General features: G+C 31.1%; 1 pseudogene; it reads left to right on the top strand.

Annotated features, from left to right (window-relative positions):
* The window catches only part of LOC122325312, a 68059-nt pseudogene that overhangs the window by 8400 nt on the left and 52159 nt on the right, over positions 1-7500 (top strand).

The raw sequence follows: 7500 nt of genomic DNA, 5'->3' as shown, positions 1-7500 counted from the left end.
TTTTTATATTTCAAGCCTTTATTTAAATAGTTAATGATTTATATTTGCTGTATTAGTTTCATTTCTCAAGTTATGATGTTATTTTGCATCCAGTTTTGTTCATATTAGTCATTGATTAAACTTAAAAATGCACAGTATATTTATGTATTTATAAGGACTTGCATGCAAAAAAATATGATGTAAATTATACTAAAATAAATATATACATGTAAATATTTTCAGAATATATGCCGTATATTTATGCATTTATCTAGACATGATAAATATAATTTTTTAAAATAAACTATTTATTTTAGATGCGATAAATCGCTTGAAAGCATAACATATAAAATGTGTGTGTATATATATATATATATATATATATATATATATATATATATATATATATATATATATATATATAATAAGCGAAATATGCTGCATTTATATATTAATTATATTTGTATATGATAGTTATTTATAAATATATACACATAAAAACGTGTAAATATTATGCTGTATGCATTTGTCTCCGCTATGAATTATATTTTATATAATTATAAATATACACTATGCACACATATTGTGCAAACAAACAAAAACTGCATGCGACCTCTTTTTTAGCGTTCGGTTTTGAGTATGCATGCTACTGTAGTAGTTAGCATGCTAGTATGCTGTTCAGACTGTTTCTTCAGGTTTCCTGCTACGGTCGGTCACTCTGATCTCTGGATGCAATTTACACTGTGTGTGTGTGTGTGTGTGTGTGTGTGTGTGTGAGGACAGTGAAGTGTGTTCTCCGTCGCTCTGATGTGTGTTAGATCTTTACAGTAGCACACCGTACTTTCAGAAGTGCAGCCTGTTACCGTTGACTCACGTAACATGAGACGCCGTTTATGTCTTTGCGTCTAATTTAAGTCGAGCGCTTCAGTAACGTTGCTTTTCCCAAGCGCTCGGGTCGTTTCTTACAAGCCGCTTTCCGATAAAACAAAAACACCCAGCAAAAATCGGTCTTATCTTGAGAGGGAGTACTGAACTAGTGCTCAAGAGTGTTTTCTGCTCGCCAACGTTGCATTTATTCGATCTGAAATACCATAAAAATTCTGAAATATTTTTTGCAAATTGAAATAAGGCGAGTTATATGTGAATATGTGTGAAAGTGTAATTTATTTCTGTGATTTTTCAGCATTGTTAATCATAATAATATACTGATTTAATGCTCGAGAAACATTTCTGATTATTATCAATGCTGAAAGCATTCATTTTTAAAAATGATAGTGATATGTGTGTTTATTATGTATATATAAGGACATACATGCATGTATATATTTAAAAAAAAAAAAAGATATAAATTATATTAAAATATATATACATATGCTGTACGTTTATGTGTTTATATAGGCATAATAAATGTAACTATTTAAAATAAACAATATATTTTGGATGCAATAAATAGCGCTAACTGCGCTAACATTTAACCACATCTATATATTTGAGAAAAATATGCTGCATTTAACAAAAATATTGAGCGGCACAACCGTTTTCGACATTGGTAATAATCAGAAATGTTTCTTGAGCAGCAAACCGGTTTATTATGATAATTTCTGACCCGAAGACCGGAGTAATGATGCTGAAAAGTCACAGAAATAAATGACATTTTAACAGACGTTCACAGAGGAAACTGTTATTTTAATTTCTAATAATATTTCGCAATTTTTCATGCATTTCGGATCACATAAATAAAGCCTTACTCGTTCCAAACTCGACGTTGTTTACTGATTATGTCGTAATAATCAATCTGTTTTCCACAGATATGTGAGAGTCTTCCAGAACGTGGATCTGTCCAGTAACTTCTACTTCAGGTGAGTGTTGAGTCTTCATCCGTCCGAATGCCCCGACCTCCAGTCACTTCCAGGTCGTTGTGATGGAAACATGATTTTGTTCGGAGACGCCGCCCATGGGGCCTTATTTCTCCTCTTCCTCTTGTTTTCCTCGGCCTCCAGTCTTGGGTCCTGTGTGAAAAAACACAAAAACGTAAATTTATGCACATGAGTACATTTGTGAGAACTTTAATCTTAGACTTTAATGAGACCTCCTGCATACATACATATATACGTATATATATATATATATATATATATATATATATATATATATATATATGTATATATATATATATATATATATATATATATATATATATATATATATATATATATATATATATATATATATATATATATATATTATATATATATATATATATATATATATATATATATATATATATATATATATATACATTTGTGTGTGTGTGTATATATATGTATATATACACGTGTATATATATGTATATATACATATACGTATTTTTTTTTTTTTTTAATTTTTATTTTACTTTGTGTTTTTTTGTATACTTTTAAAAAAAAAAAAAAGTATTACATAAAAAATGTTGTTATGTAGTTTTGTGTGTTAGTTATAGTTATTGTCGCATTTAAAACGATCGAAATGGAAAGCTGCTCTGGTCAACAGCTGAAATAAAATAAGTTAAAATGAGGATAAAGTTTACGTTTCATTTTAGTCGACATTTCGTGTAATGTTTTATTTATTTTTCATGGTGTGAGAAAAAAAGTGTCATAAATAGTATGAGCCAGAGATAAAGTGCTGTAATATGCATTGCATTTTTAATGTACTTTTGAATAAATACGTAGATCTGGGATAAATATCATATATCAGTCACAAAAATGATTCACTATTACTAATATGATCTATATATAATTTTTAATTTATGTGTAATTTTCATGTGCTTCTGTATTTGATTTATTAGCGAGGTTATTACATAAATACTATTGATCGAATCATCTTTGTGTGACCTAAAAAACAGTTAGTTAGTTAGCTAGCTGTGTGATTTCAGCAGAGATCAGCTGCAGCCGAGCTCCTCTTTATTCTGACGTAAGCGAGATGCTCGTGAACTCGCGACTCTAAACAAGTTCATCGCTAAGCAACGTGCTGTCCGTCGCCTAGCAACAGTGAAAGCTGCCTCCCGCTGCTCCGCGTGCGCGCGAGGAGCCCGGCCGGTTCTGCCGTGAGTTCACTCGACCCCCTTGACCTTTGACCTTTGACCTGTAGTTACAGCTACGACCTGAGCCACTCGCTGCAGTATAACCTGACTCTGCAGCAGATGCCGTGTGACGCCGGGGAGAGCGAGGAGCTGAACCCCGGCGGCAGACAGGACAGCCGACATCTTCGAGGAGGAGGGACTCCCCACTCAGGGTACGCCTTCTTACCTGTCTTTGTGTTATTTATTTTTTTATTATTCTATTTTATTATTTATTTTTATTTTAGTTTTCATTTTCAAGGTCTCAACTCTGCTTTTTTTCTTGTTGTTATAGAGTCCTTTATTCTCTGTGTGTGTGAGTGATGAATTGATGTTTGTTTTATTTGTTTTATTTTTAATTTAATTAACTTTTTAATTTAATTAAATTAAAATTTTATTTTATTATTTCTTTTCATTTTCAAGGTCTCAACTCTGCTTTTTTCTCGTTATAGAGTCATTTATTCTCTGTGCGTGATTTATTTTTAATTAAATTTATTTTTAAATTTAAATTTAATTTAATTTAATTTTCTTTTCATTTTCAAGGTGCTTTTTTTCTCGTTAAGAGATTTATTCTCTGTGTGTGTGCAGTGATGAATTGATGTTTGTGTTTTTTGTTTTATTGTTGATTTAATTTATTATTTAATTTAATTTTAATTTAATTTTGTTTAATTTTATTTCATTATTTCTTTTCATTTTCAAGGTGCTTTTTTCTTCTCGTTAAGAGACTTGTTCTCTGTGCGTGTGAGTGATGGATTGATGTTTGTGTTTTAGTTGTCCACAGTTTAATTAACGAGCCCTACGCTAAGTATGTGTGGAATGTTCGTCTGCTGGAGAAGGTCAAAGACATCGTTCATCCTGATTGGCTGCTCTACATCATTCACGGATTCTGTGGCCAATCCAGTATCCTCTTATAAGATGCTTTTATAGATAATGTTTGGTTGTTGTCTCAGATTCTTCCGTCTGTCTGTGGTCTTTAGTGCGTATGAATGTTTTCATACAGGTGTGTGTGTGTCTGTGTGTGTGTGTGTGTGTGTGTGTGTCTCTGTGTGTGTGTGTCTGTGTTTGTGTGTGTCTCTGTGTGTGTGTGTCTCTGTGTGTGTGTGTCTGTGTGTGTGTGTGTCTCTCTGTGTGCGTGTCTGTGTGTGTGTCTGTATATATATATATATATATATATATATATATATATATATATATATATATATGCATGTATTTTTTTGCTAAAAATGTGTTCATATATTACATATATTACATATATTTATATATATTCTAAAACACATGCACATATATCGTGCAAACTAAAACTTTTATTTTGGATGCAAGTAATTGTCGTTAATCATTTGATGGCACTATTTTTTTTTTTTTTTTTTTTTACAATTATTTACATTATATTATTTATTTACATTATATTATTATTTATATTATTTTTGTTTTACCAATCATGAAAAATATTTTATTTTATTTTACTTTTACTTTGTAAATTACTTCTGATTTGGTGAACCAGATCTAGATCGCTTTGAACCAGCATCAAACCAGTTACCGTGCTTCAGAAAACCAGCTCGACCTGGACAGAGAGTTCAGGAGGGTCAAACCTAAACAAAAAGGTGTTCCGAGAGCGTCTGCTGCTGTTGATTGCTGTAATGCTTTCTCTCTGTGAGGAGTCTGAAGCAGCGGTGAAGGGGTTCACGTTTTAAACAATGATGCACTCAGAAGAACTCAGAAGCACAAAACACTTGAGAAATTAAAGCGTGGGCTCCTTAAGATCTCATTTATTACAGAACTCGTTTTCAACAAGATGCATTCAAAGCCATCAGAATCTCAAAAATATACAAAATGTGTACGGAGCAAAACCTACTTTAAATTGAATTTTAATACATTTATTTTTCATTTCATTTTACTTTATTTTATGAGCTAAAAAAAAACCTCATGTCTGAATTTTTTTTTTTCTTTATTTTTATACCATTCTGTAAATTTAATTTAATTAAATTTTTATTTTAATTTTATTTTATTTATCTTTGATCTTCAGATGTTTTTTTAATATATATTTTTTATGCTATTTTATTAGATTTTTCTTAAAATTTCAGAAACGTTTTATTTTATCTTCATATATCTTTGATTTCTTTCTGTATTATATAGTATGCAAGAAGAATCTTCAAAATATACAAAATACAGAGACTCAAGTCCTACTTAATTTAATTTGATTTGATTTTTATTAGTGCTGTCAAATATTTAAACTCATCCAAAATAATTTTGTTTTACATAATAAAAATACACAGTATAGACACAGATATTATGTATATATATATATATAAATAAACACATACATATATCTAAGAAAATGTTTATATATTGAATATATAATATTAAATATAAGAACATAAATGTAAATGTAAATATTTTATATATATATATATATATATATACACATTATTTGTGTGTATGTGTGTATGTATATGTGTGTATGTGTGTGTGTATATATATGTGTGTATGTGTGTGTATATATATGTGTGTGTGTGTGTGTGTGTGTGTATATATGTGTGTGTATGTGTGTATATATATGTGTGTGTGTGTGTGTGTGTGTATATATGTGTGTGTGTGTGTGTGTGTATATGTGTGTGTGTGTGTGTGTGTGTGTGTGTATATATGTGTGTGTGTGTGTGTGTGTATTTATATTGCATAAACATGATTATCATTTGACAGCACAAATTTTTATGAAATGAATGTAATTATTTGACTAGCCTTCTGCAAAATAAGCTTCCACTTGTTCTTGTTATCCCGGTGTTGATCAGCTAGTAGTGTTGTGTTTCTTTACGGGCGTCTCAGAGCTGCTGATCTACGGCCGGCCGGTGAACGTGACGCTCATCGCCCGTCGCTCCAGCCGCTTCGCCGGGACACGCTTCCTCAAACGAGGAGCCAACTGTGAGGTGCGTTTGAGTGTTTATCTCTGTGTGTTCAGCTCCGTTTGCTCTGAAGCTTCGTGACGGAGGAGGTTCAGCCACTCGTTTAACCATTAAACTACGCTCACGCTGTCTTTGAGAAACACTTCCAGAAGTCTGTGTAATCCCCACGAAGCTACGTTGTATTATTGCAAGTATTATTTATAAATCTTGGATTTTTATCACTAAAAACACACCCCGTGTGTGTTCTCGACCATAAAATATGGGCTCATTATGAAAACTCAAACACAGTTTTAATTAATAAAAACCCTTCAATTTATTCTATACCCTTCTTCCAAATTTTACTATTATTATTATTATTTTTTAATTTGTTGTATATACCTGTATGTATTTTTATGTATATATATATTATTATATTATTTATTTGTATTTAATTAAATGTAATTAAATGTTTACGTTATTCATTTAACTTTGTTAATAAATGTACATTTAATTTTTTTTTGAATTTTGAATTTGAATTAAATTTAGAATTTATATATTAATTTATACTTTTAATGTCCATTATTAAATATTATTTGTTATTTTATTTCATTTGTTTTTATTCATACATTTTTTCATTTTAATTAAAAGCTACCTATTTTATTTTATTTTATTTTATATCTCAAAACATACCCCATGTTGTATTTTTTTATTGTATTAAATGTAATGTTTTTAAACTTTTATTATTATTTTAATACATATTTTTAATATAAATATATTTATTTAAAATATTTTTTATTAAAAGCTACTTATTAACTTTTTTTTTTTTAGACCCTTTTGCTAAATATATTTCATTTGATTATTATTATTATTATTATTAAATAGAATAGAATAGATCATGCACACTTCTCTATAGCATGTAACCCGAGTGTGTTTTCAGGGCGACGAGCTTAACGAGGTGGAGACGGAGCAGATCATCCACGACGCCTCGGTCATGTCGTTGACGGCGGGCAGCTTCTCCTCCTGCGTTCAGGTCCGGGGCTCGGTTCCTCTTCACTGGTCTCAAGACATCTCCACCATGATGCCCAAACCCCCCATACGCCGTAAGAGCCACTTCCTGTCCCTTACATACATCCACTTCCTGTTTATCAGCTGAGAACTGAGCCTTCGACCTCCAGAGAGGGATGCTTTTTAGAAGATAAATGTTTAAATGCATTTAAAGATTTGCTTGGATTTTTTTTTTCTGCGATCAAAGGTGCAAACGTGAATAGTATTTTTTTTTATGTGTCATGTTCGATCTGAACGTTCAGAAAGTGTGTCCTGAATGAAACATCGAGTCAGGTTTCATGATCTCAGATTTCATACTGTTGTTTTCATGATCCTGGTTTATGTAGATGAACTGTCTCTGACCCAAAAGTCAGACTAAACAAAGTCTGCGCTTGATTCACACTGATGCACATTAATGTGTGTGTGTGTGTGTGTGTGTGTGTGTGTGTGCGTGTGTGTGTGCGTGTGTGCGTGTGCGTGTGTGCGTGTGTGCGCGTGTGTGTGTGT

The sequence above is a fragment of the Puntigrus tetrazona genome, chromosome 20, assembly GCF_018831695.1.
Source record: "Puntigrus tetrazona isolate hp1 chromosome 20, ASM1883169v1, whole genome shotgun sequence".
Taxonomy (NCBI): Eukaryota; Metazoa; Chordata; class Actinopteri; order Cypriniformes; family Cyprinidae; genus Puntigrus; species Puntigrus tetrazona.
Note: the sequence above shows the minus strand (reverse complement) of the source record. Positions and strands in the feature narration are given on the sequence as shown.